This window comes from Phasianus colchicus, chromosome 1 (assembly GCF_987193195.1).
Source record: "Phasianus colchicus chromosome 1, bPhaCol1.hap1.1, whole genome shotgun sequence".
In the NCBI taxonomy this organism is placed as follows: domain Eukaryota; kingdom Metazoa; phylum Chordata; class Aves; order Galliformes; family Phasianidae; genus Phasianus; species Phasianus colchicus.
The window spans coordinates 51,026,685-51,038,807 of NC_143436.1; the positions used below are offsets into that span (position 1 = coordinate 51,026,685).

The 12,123-nt window shown below is 39.7% G+C and overlaps 1 protein-coding gene and 1 long non-coding RNA gene across 2 annotated transcripts in view; both read right to left on the reverse strand.

The window, feature by feature from the left end:
* Window positions 1-1,107, reverse strand: part of GRAP2 (GRB2 related adaptor protein 2) — a 39,793-nt gene extending 38,686 nt beyond the window's left edge. Inside the window, exon 1 of the mRNA XM_031600213.2 lies at window positions 897-1,107. The gene's annotated coding sequence lies outside the window, so the exon portion shown is untranslated. The remainder of the gene's footprint in view (window positions 1-896) is intronic.
* Window positions 1,108-3,342: 2,235 nt separating this feature from the next.
* Window positions 3,343-12,123, reverse strand: part of LOC149919596 (uncharacterized) — a 60,437-nt gene continuing 51,656 nt past the window's right edge. The window contains exons 2-4 of the long non-coding RNA XR_016467306.1: window positions 4,900-5,052; window positions 4,737-4,808; window positions 3,343-4,140 (exon numbers count right to left, since the gene is read on the reverse strand). This is a non-coding gene — a long non-coding RNA (uncharacterized LOC149919596). The remainder of the gene's footprint in view (window positions 4,141-4,736; window positions 4,809-4,899; window positions 5,053-12,123) is intronic.

Below are 12,123 nucleotides of genomic sequence, written 5' to 3' on the forward strand. Positions count from 1 at the left end.
TGGACAACTTAGAGGGATTCTCAACCCAAAACCCAACTCTTCTTCCTGCCATGTCCATTTACTAGAAACTTGATCAATACAAAACCTTTCTTCTCCAGACAAATATGTAACAGGTTTTCCTACTGCTGATGAAGAGATTATTATCTTTTCTAAGAAAATTTTGTACAAGCAGGCAGTACTAAATAACGTCCTGGAGACTGACTTCCTTTTAATCCTAAGTTATCTGCAAGGCAAGTCAAGCAACATGAGCTTTCTCCTCGAACACAAACATTTGTGAAGCATACACAACTCTTGCCATGGAGCTGTAGAGCACTCTATCCTAAAGAAATGTCTGGTACCAATGCTGCATATTGCACTTACAATGTACCGAAAAGCTTTATAAGAACGTTACAGAGCAATTAAGGAGAAATCACATTCAGGCCTTGCCCCTAGAGACCCCAGCACATTTCCCAGGAGCCACCAAATAGAGGGTTGGTGATGCCAGATCTACAGCTGCCAGAAGCTTTTTTTTTTTTTCCTAGGCATCTTGCCCCAGTCAGTGTGATCACACTGGATGTTTTGGAGACACAATAGCCTGATCTGTCTCAGGGGAACCTTAACGTTTCTGGGAAATCTGGATATCTCTTTACATTGTGCTTCTGGCTGAGAAAAAAAAGAGAAGAAAAAATTCCCCATTATTTTCTTCCCATAACTATCCTGCTTCTGAGCACGTTCCTGATCCCCCACAGACAAGCAGAACAACTTGATACAGTGGCGGCACGGCTGAAAATGTACTAAATCCTGAGCCTTGCAGCTAAGACTTTCCTTGTTAAACTCTACAAATAGAAAATATCATGCTCATTTAACCAATACTACTCTTAAAACTTCACAGAAAAAGAAGCAGAATAGGACTGTACCTTTGTAGGGCTGGTGGTTGCACTCTGCTGTTTCAGAATCTGTGTTGAGATAAAGCGATGGGGAGTTTCATAACGCAGTAACCAACTTGCCTCCTGCCTTCAGCACCAGTGCTCAGCATTGGCCAACGCCCATGGAGCCATTTGGGACTAAAGGGCTTCACCATGGCATCTTTGCTTTTCCCTTGCCAAGCACAGCCAATCAAGCCAGCAGTGTGTAAACCACAAACCACGCAGGAACTCACAGGCACGGCTGCTTACAGAGATGGGTGTGGGGCTCGGTTTTGTGCGGTTTTATTCTTCTACTCTCACGGTGACAGGCGCTTGAGAACAGTTTCTCAGAATGCTACAGCTGTTCTCTGCTCCAGCTGCATTTCAAGCACTGGGGCACCCCATAACTTGCTCAACATTTGGGTATTTGATGCATCTGCCTGGAAAATACCAGTCTGTTGTATGCAAGTAGTGGTCTGCAGAAGCAAGCTGTCAAGCATGTCCTGAAAGATGCCTTCTTTTCTTACATGGGGTGACTGGCGGTCATACACCATTTGCGTTTGAACTTCAGAGGCACTTCTCCTGCTGTGCATGTCCTCTGATGTGACAGAGTCCATGGTTGCACATATACAGTGTGCTCAGTTTTGCAATAGGGCAAGTGACGATGGTTTCAAATTGAAAGAGGGGAGATTTAGATTGGATATGAGGAAAATTTTTTTACAGTAAGGGCTGTGAGGCACTGGCACAGGCTGCCCAGAAAAGTGGTGGATGCTCCATCCCTGGAGACATCCAAAGTCAGGCTGGAGGGGCTTTAAGCACCCTGATTGAGCTGTAGGGTTCCTGTTCATTGCAGGGGAGTTGGGCTAGATGGCCTTTAAGGGTCTCTTCCATCTCACATTATTCTATGATTCTGTGATTCTATGACATGTGAGAAGATGTGTTGCATCTCTGTAGAAAAACACAGGCACACACAGGGGTTACTTCAAGCAGCGTAGGCACAGGCCATCAGAGAGATAATTTAAGAAAGCATTCACAATTTCAGCAGCCTCCATGATTATATCAACTGAGCAGCTGTCTTTGAGTGGTGAGAGAAGAGATGTGAAAATCTGATTCCCATAAGAACACAGAAAAGGTGTTTTGCTTTTTGAGTCATTGCACCAGTTCAGACACCAACAGGAGTGCACCATGGGAGGACGGTGGCCTGGAGAAAGCAACCACTGTCTACACCCAGCACTGAAGATTTGCCGGGACGGCATCCGTGCCATGGCTCTTTAGGATGGCAGAGTAGTTATGGACCACATAAATGCAAAGGGAAAACATCACAATTAAGATTTCTACTCAGGAGAATCTTTTTTTCCTTTTCATCCCCACTCCTGCCTGAGGCCTGCCAGCAGCCAGCAGACCCATGGAAGAAAAGTTGGCGACTAGAGAAATGGTCTTTACTGTAGAGTAGGAGTTCCCTTAGAAAACACAGCCCTGGCCCAAAGCGCTGTGCCTGCAGCACACGGCACCAGACTTCTCATGGGGAAGTAGAAAGGACTCATCAAGAGAAATGTCTCCCTGCAGCCATCGCTCTGAGGCCACTTGAAATCGTAGCCTAAAAGGTTAATTTTGCTTTGCAAGCTGTTAACGAGGAAAGGACCATTGGCTGGACCTGAAATAGATTTATAAATTATCAAGTTCTTGAGTCAATAATATTCACAGCCTCTAGTTTCCTGAAGCCACTTTTCTTGCCTTTGTATCAGACTGAGAATCTGGATGGGATTCTGTTCCATTAAGCATAGTTCAGAGCTTGGTGCTTTTTCCATCCTCCATGCTCAAAAGCAGAAACAGAAAATGTTGTAACTCCTCGCTAGCATTGGTTTTGAAGAACAAGCAGCCAGGCTGGTCAGGTTGAATGTATGTCTCTCAGCATAGAACAGATGTTACAACTAGAAGTGGGTAGAAAGTTACTGACCGTATTATTGATAATATAGTGCAGGAGGAGGGCCAACTTTTTAAGAGCTCTGATAGCAATAAGACAAGGAGTAATGGCTTTAAACTAAAAGAGGGGAAATTTAGGGTAGGTGTTGGAAAAAATTCTTTGCTCAGAAGACAGTGAGGTGCTGGCACAGCTGTCCAGAGAGCTGTGGTGCCTCATCCCTGGAGGCTCAAGGCCAGGTTGGATGGGGCCCTGGGCAGCCTGAGCTGGGCCCACAGCACAGGGTGGGATTGGGTGGGCTCTGAGGTCCTTTCCAATCCAACCATTCTGTGATTCTATGATATTAAAATATCTAATATTAGAAAAAAGTATATTCTTAATAATATATTCTGCCCTCCAAAATTACAGAGAAGGATTAAGCTGTTTTGTGAATTTCTAGTAGATTACTCTTTTGCTCTTCTTAATGATTTAAGCACTTCCAATATGAAATATTCTGATTTTCAGTTTAAAACGGCTCTTTATCCAAAATTTAATTTGACTTGTATAAAAAAGTAAAAACACTTTAAACTAACAATTTTTAGGGGGGGAGAAGGAAATGAAATATAACTTTCCAGTTATGTTGAAAACTTCAATCTTGCAAGCATTTCAATATGCATGTTGTTTTCACTATTACTAAAAATCAGTTATATACACAGCACTGTAGTACTAGCACAAAGCACACAGAGTTGGCTCAAGGACAGAGGCACAGAATGCAAGAATCAAATCATGATTTCTTGTTTTCTAATACAAAGACCTAAGCAGTGTTCAGCTTCATTTCTATGACATGATCTGTATGACATTAACTGACAAACAAAAGCAAAAGGCAGGAAATTAGTTCAGGGCTGTATCCAGGCTTCAAGCCTTTATAGTCAGAATGGCTCAATTCAAATATTATTTCAATGAGAAAATCTACCATATTTTATGTTTCAGTTTTGTTGTTGTTGTTTTTGTCAGAGGAAGGTCTTTTAAGTTAATGACTTGTTTTTGGTATGATTCAACAGTACCGACATATTTTTATCTCAAGCACATCCTATCCCTTTAGTGTTCTAGAGTACTAGATAGATAAATATATCTCAGCATTAAGAGTATGTGATCAGTCAATATAGAAGTACTGTGGTTTTGCCCCTCAAACACTTAAATTGTAATGTCAGGTCAGAGTAGTACGCTCTTTTTACATGTCTAAAATACTCTGGAGCTCCTGAAGGGAAGGGGAAGTGCATGCTGACATTATTCACGTTGTCCTTTTTGTATGCATACAGAACTTCAAGCTGTCACTCTTGAACTTTTCATCATTTCCTAAAAACAAAGAAACAGAAAGAAGCATAGCATGCCCTGCTTGTTGAGAACACATCTCATCAAAATGCTATATGTACAAAAATCAAACTGAATGGGGTCCCAGATAAGAAGAACATGGTAATAAGTTTTCCATCCAAGCAAGTTATGATTGCAGCAGGATTATCTAATCAACTCATAAACAGAAAAACAAAAAAAGAACCCAACATCAAAGTATGCTGCCATATAACCAATGTCACAGTGCAACTCTGACAGAGGAAGAGAGAGAGAAACATACAAAAGCAAAAGAGAAGTCTTGTGATTGAAGTTTTTAATAGCTTCATTGAAACACACGACAAATTCAGTTTCCCTCAGTGGGAGAGGCAGATAAAAATGGACTCCATTTGAAGTGCAAACAACAAAGAGACAGGGGGAGTTGTAAAACATACAGCACCCTCCTCATAAAGATCCCACTTTCTCTCAGTTCCAAGTGTTTGCAACTGTCTCTCCCCGTGAAATCTTAATTAAACCAATATATTTCCCATCTAAGTCACTTGAAGATGTGTGTAGTTTGATAAAAAGGTTAATTAGCTGTATTCTCTAAAACATTAAAAAGGTACCATTTTGATCTTTTGCTTGAAATTCATGCCTGTCCTTGCATCAAAAATATCCCTCAGTCTGGACTGTGGTAGCTAGCAGGCAAAAGCACACTGGTAAGCAGGGCGAGGGGGAGGGGACTGTGACAGAAAACAAACATTTATTATGAATTTTAATACTTTTTACCTTGTGTTCTCATAAAGCACATTACAGACTGTTTCCCTTCTTGAGGCTGGGTGTTTGTCAGGGCTTGAAATCTGATTGATCCATGATGAAGGCGGGCCCCTCTCTGGTGACTCAGCTGGGAATTGCACAGAAATCTACCCAGCCTGATGTGAACTAATAAAAAGAAAGGAGGGAAACAGGAACATCTCATAAAGCTGTGAAATGACAATTCGCAAGCATCATTTAAATCATTTGGAGGCTGCATTCCCCTTTTATGCTATTACTGCATTGACTAAAATGCACCTCCTGTTGAGCATTCCAGCTGTGGAAGCTGACAGATCCAAGTGATCCGTCTAGAAACACTGTTGTTACAGTTTAGCAGAGCAATTCATAAACAAATGGAAGCTCTTGGTTTAATTCTGTCACCTCTCTGCTACTGTTCAGAGCCCATCAGCAATTTCTTAAACAGAAGGGATGCTGCAGATTGACACGAGGCATTTCCTTCCCCTCTCCCCAGCTGCAGATATTGTACTTTTGGTGCAACATAACTTTCACTGAATCTGACATTTGCATTTGGATCTTGTTAGAAGTGCGATCAAAATGCTAACTACAGTAACACCAAAAAAGTCATCTGAAGCTGTGGTTTAATAGTAGAAGGTGTTACACTACTTTTGAACAAGCTTACTGGAAAATACAATGATCCATTTCTTCTTTCACTTGCTAGCGCTCTCTGTGTTTTTGGTAGACTTTTAACAGTCAGGTAAGCAGACTCAATAGAGACCCTCAAGGGCTTCCAAGCTCACCTGTGTGAAAGATCAGTGAACTAACATGTAGTATAGCTTCTCTTGGTGAGATTATGGATGTGACAACTCACAGGATGAGTGACTGTGGAAAGAACTGGAGACACGTGTCTGAGTGCCTCATGCTGTTGGGTTGTCTCATCAATAGTGGATGAACAAAAGTCACACACCATCATCAAGAGTTTCTTCAACATTGGGACACAGAAGAGATTTTGTTTTACAGGTAACTCTGGAAGGGATCAAGGTAAGGAGGACTTAAGAAGGCCTGTCAACTAAAATTGGGAAGGTGGGGATTGTTTAAATTAATTGCTTAAGGGAAAGTAGTAAATAATTGCAGCTGCACAAAGAAATAAGAGAGAGTAGTGGGGAAAACAGCTATTCCATGTTATTTTCAGAAGAAAACTCATAAAAGCATCATTGCATGTACAGGTAACAACTTAGGAAAAATTACATCATCGCTGATGATTTAGGCTTACAGGACACTGGAAATTTTCTTTAATATAAAGACAGATGAGCTGAAATGCAGAAAATTGAAAATAAATTAGCAATCACTTGGCACATCTGAAAATTACTGCTTGAAAATAAGCAAGAAGAATGAATATTTCCTGGCTATAAAGTACATATTGAAGTAGATTGGGATTTATATTGAGCTTTCATACCCATGTTTTCATAGATTAATGAAGGCAATTGATCTGGAGACGACAGTAAGACAGGATTTGGGTATAAAAATTTGTTATGTGAGAATAGGGTAATTAACGTGACTGCTTGGTGCTAGGATAGTCCAGACAACTTAAGTTACTAAGCAGCTTCCCAGGTGTATGTCAATTAGGAAGCAAGTGCTGAAGCCGTTTCAGTCAGTAGGTTTGCTCATTCCTCAGTTTTGACAGATGCCACTGACTGAAACAGCTTGGTTTTGAAGCAAATGTGTTTTGCCAAGAAATCATACTGAAGGTACTATAATGCACTACAAGTGTAAGAGAACTACAGTAGTGTGCAGGGTCAGACAAAAGGCCTGTTTGGCCCAATGACCTTTAGCTAATAGCGCCAATAAGGTCCATCTACAAAAAGTGGGCAGGAAGAAAAGGAATAGTGAGCCTTTTCTTGACATTCCTTCTAGGAGTCATTACCTATAGCAACCAGGGGACTTGTTGAACCAGAGATTATTTATAAAATCAGACTGAAGAGTCACATTTTTCACTGCAAATCTACCTTTTTATGTTTCTGCCCTTCATTACACCTCTTGACAGTAAATTTAACAGCTTACTTAATGTGCAGTATGGAAAAATGCTTCCTTCTTTTTGTTCCAAACCTACTATTTAGTAATTTCAGCAATAGGAGAAGATAGGTCATGCTAACTTAATGGATGGTAGTCCAGAAGTTTACATTTAAAGTAAAGACATGACATTGATCACTCTATCATCTTTATCATTTAAATGTAAGTAACCTTTTCTATTTCAGAATGAATCAGATCAGTTAAGAAACTTGGTAATTTAGGAAACCTGTAACAGCACATGAAAGCTGTTATCTTTATTTTCAGTATCACCTTCAGATTTGTTTTTAGCTCTTAACCTGCAAGAAATTCTTAATAATTACTGCCTAACATCTCTACAGTGAAAAGAAATGGAAGTGCCAATCACTTCACAGTAGTAAGGTGTCCATACTGCAAAGACAATTATTAAGTTCATATCAATTATTCCACCTGCTGGTAATCCCCACAGAGAATCTGAATGTCAGAGAGGCTGTGGAAAATGAACTTTTTATTGTCCAGCCTATTGTAGAGCATTTCTTCTTGCCCATTGTTGACACACTTATGAAAGAGCAAGAGCCACGTTCTATCCTTGCCCTTGTGATAATTGGCATCTACTAGACAAATGAATTCTGTATTGTAGGCATTGCCAACTGACATATTATATGAGAAAGCAAATTCTGCAAACTACATTTTGTAAGAAAAGGAAAGAATGAAGCATAAGCTGAGCACTGGAGTTTGCCTTCAAAAAGAAATAAAGGTAACTGTTACTGTATTATTAAATATATGTACTGTTATTCAAGTTAAAGATCCTGGAAAAATTATCAGAAAGTCAAAGCCAGAGAAACAGCCCTCATTTCTCTCCTCCTTTTTCAGTTATTTCTACAGAACACAATATTGCTCATCGATTCAATTTGCATTCCAGAGAACAAATATATGGGTTACAGTATTATGTATAAAACTTACTCCTGCTGTAGCGAACCATGAAATTGCAGTTAATTTTGCTGAAATGGACCATTATATTTATAAGTAGAAGTGAAAGAAAATGAGAAAGAGGAGACAAACTGTTGAGAACTGAACTTCAAATACAAGATTAAATTATTAGTAGAATCGTAGCACTGCTGGGAACAGCGTGAGCTGTTAGATGAAGTCGCTGACTTGTTGGCTTTCAGACACAACCGTGTATCCACCTTGCCATAGTAAATTAGATGAATTATTGGTAGTGATGGGCCTGTCACATTGAGCATTCATGTCCCCAAGTGATGTATGTGAAAGTGAATTCCAGCTGATACAAGCTGCATGCAGCTCCTCCTGGCTCTGAGATGCCAACAGCATGCATCTGTTCTGTGCAACAAAATAATTGCGTTGTGAAACTGCTATCGTACAGCTGTGCATAATGATGTTGCTTGATTTTATATTGGTAGATGAGATAAATTCAAGACTGTTTATTGATTGTACAATAATCTGGAGGCTATGAGATTAGACTAAGCAAAACTGGAACTGTACCATGAGAATTTGCATTTCAATGCCCTTTATTCCTGTCTCAGCAAATGATGGCATATGCTTCCACCATCTCACTGCTTAATTTCAAAGGAATATGTGGCTTAATGCTAGGTTCAGTACAAGCCAGGAAAAGCAAGACTTGGTCACTCAGTTCTAAGAGGTGTGTCACCATCTTAATTAGCTACTGCCTTTCTCCCAGGTTTTGAAAACAGACACGATGCACAGTCTTACTCCATCCCATTTGTGTAGTAAAATGTCATAATTTAAAAAGCCCTCGAAAGAGCAGTTTGACAGCCCTGTACTCCTCCATAACTAGAAGCATCCACTTCATCTATAAGCTGCCATTAATTTGTCCATCAGGTCAGCCTGCACAGGGAATCCCAGTCCAACATTTCTTCAGTGTGATACTATGGGGAGGTTAAAGGCATTGTCACATTCAGTGCTTGAAAAATTACTGACAGTACAAAGAGGAAAAGTAGTGTACCATACAGGTTTATAATTCTAATGGGGGTGGAAGCCAGAGGTCTTTCATTGCCTGTAACTTGTCTCTTGAGGCATTATGTAACATATGTTAAAGACTCTGATCGGCCCAAACCAAGAAAAAATGTGCCTTATTTTCCCTTTCTTGTGGTTCCTGACAGCATCAAAATTTATATAGCAAACAGGCAGCAAGGCAGCTGAAACAAAGCAAGAAGTACCTCCCATGCTGTGCCGTCCACAAGAAGTCTACTATCAAAGGCTGCTCACCAGCATCGTATCCCTTTCAACCCCATCAGAATTTTCTGGTTCAGACAAACTTCAACCTAAACAGTCTCAAGCTTAAATTATAAGAATAGGTGTGTCTAAACTCTCGGTGAATAAAAATTTTTATATCCAATAAAAATAAAAAACAAATTAAAAAAAGTACTGTATTACTAAAATCTGTACTTCAGTGATTTTAGGAAGAGGGGAAAATGAAAGCATTTAGCAATAAATAATGGGTCTATTATAGTACTCTGTTGTGCAGTCACAAATAGAGTCATGTTGCCGGTGTTTAAATCTGGCAGACATTCCTCTCAGTCTGCTCACTGTTTGGTACAACTTGGTTAGATCAAAAGACTTCATTCAAAACTGGAATAGCAGTGTCTATTGATGGCTACTCTTAAAATAGTTTGATGAAAGTACACTGGCATCCCATAACCTGGAAAGCATGAATAGCTTTGGGTCAAGACTGAGGTGCCTGGGCAGAGCTGGGAGGAAAACGTCAGCAGGAGAGTAACAAGTAATCAGCCTAATGGACTCTTGTTAGAGCTACACAGCAGCACTGGGAATGAAATGTGCAGAGACCAATACCAGAGCAGTGATGCTGCAGATGAAGTGCACCATAGAGATGGGTAGAGATCAACAGAATGGTTATAGGATCTTTGTAACTTTATGTTTCTTCTCAGCTACAGATGTCTTGCATAATTTAGAGATCACTGATATTCATACAAACCATGTAAAATATATAGGTAAAAGAGGAAATTAATTCCTTTTTATGTAGCGTTCAAAAATGTTCTCCAATTTCCAGGCAGATCTCTACTTTCAGAATAAATTGTCAGATGATATTCACTGTGAAATAACATGGGAATAAGATGACTGTACCCTAGTGTTAACTAAATCAGTATGGCACTATGCCACAAAACAAAGAAAAATTGCCTACTGGTAGCATTATTTTTGTACAGCTTTTACAAACATCAGATATCACTAAGGTCTAGAAAACATCAGGGCTATTTATTCATGAGTAAATAATTCTACATAACATTTAAACTATAAAGTAAAAGGCGAGGAAACTTCTGAATAATTAATATTGCCAGGAGTTAATTTTGTTCAGATAATCTTCTAAAATGCAGTAAATTACATTTGAGCTGAAGTTGCACAAAGAAGCTTAACTAAAGCAGCCAATGCTTAATATCAGAAAGAATCTACAGAGAATTTTTGGCTTGTTTTTCAAAGTCTTAAATGCCAGATATTGAATGCAAAGTTACAGAACATGACTATTCAAGTTGACATACAGCCCAAACCAACCAAAGGCACTGCATACAGCATTTAGTCTGTTGCTGCACCTTTCACCCTGACCCATCATTCTTAAATACTTTCTGCAGCTTAGAGGCAGCCAGTAAAACACAAAGGATGTCATATTGATCTAGTTTCACCAGGAGAAAAACAGAACAGCTGCAATTTTTGGACAGGGTGGCAAGAAATGTTGCGTGATATGACAAAGTAATTTAAAATAGATGGAAGATTACATCTGTTTTTATCAGTTGGGATGCATGGTCTGTTTGCAGAGGCTCCCATGGAGAGGCAGTACGTGAAGTCCTTTACTAGGCCTTCCTCTGCAAGATCTATGATTTGTACGTGTGGCAATCCACGTGCAGGATAGCAGCAGCAGGCATGTGTATGGCAGCTGCAGTGTATGGTCACCAGTCGGCAGGCACACCGTGTTTAGGTGTTGCGAGGTCGTCAAACACAGCTTAATGTTTCCATACCATATGTACTGTAATATCTGATCACCATGGGACTAGAGTCTAGAGTTTCAGCTCAGTTTATTTGTTGGCTGATAACAGCTAGCATGCTGAATGCCATCTTTTCATTGTCACCTTTTGGATAAATTTTAACCGAGACAAACAGTCTCTTCTGCAGGTCTTTCCCCTTCCTGCCTCCCAAATCTGCTTTTTCCTTCTCACCAGACAGCAGCCTTTGCCTTTTCCATCTTCCAGAAAAGTTTCGATTTTCCAGGCAATTAATTTCACCTGATATATTTACCAAATCTTGGGAAGACTGCATAGTTCCGAACAGAAAGAACTTCAGAGTTCTTCCAGAGCTCATTTTATAAGAGTGATTAAATCACTCTTGATATAAAAGAAATTCCTAACAGCTTACGTACTTTTCCCCTTGCAGTTCCCCAATTCCACAATGCAGTGTTAGCTACAGACAGGCCTGTATGTGAATCACCAGTGTCTATGAAATAATCATATTTTTTCCATACTAAATTCTGTTTACAGTTAACCAGGGAAAAATAATAATCACATCAAAGCTAAGAAACTGAAGAATTAAGGTGCCTCTAGTGTGTGCTTTGCAATACCTTGCAGAATACATCTCACTCACTCGCAGACCCATAACTTTTCCTTTTTGAAGCAAAACAATGCTGAAAGACACAGCTACATAAAACCTTCACAACACAAAGAGAATTAATTTTTTTTTCATTATGATTCCTATGACTATGTGCAATATCATATTCAAATTTCCAAAGGAATATTCAATTGCAAAGCAGTCATTTCCATAGGAAATCATCCCATTCCTTCCTCTCAGTTTTAGCTCCACCTACATGCTTGTGCAGAAAGCTGTACTCCACTCATCCTACTGGAGAACCTAAAATCTTTTTGAGAAGTAATTTTTTTTTTCAATGCAGATTCCTTAACCTCTAGTTGAAGTTCTGGGGGAAAGTGGGCAGGAGAGTCATAGAGCCATAGAATTGCTCAGGTTGCAAAAGATCTTGAAGATCATCAAGTCCAAACACAATTTAACCATACTACCCTAACTCTTAACAATCCTCTGCTAAATCATGTCCCTGAGCACCACAACCAAATGTTTTTTAAACATATTCAGGGATGGTGACTCAACCACCTCCTTGGGGAGCCTATTTCAGTGCTCAACCACCCTTTCTGTAAATCAGTT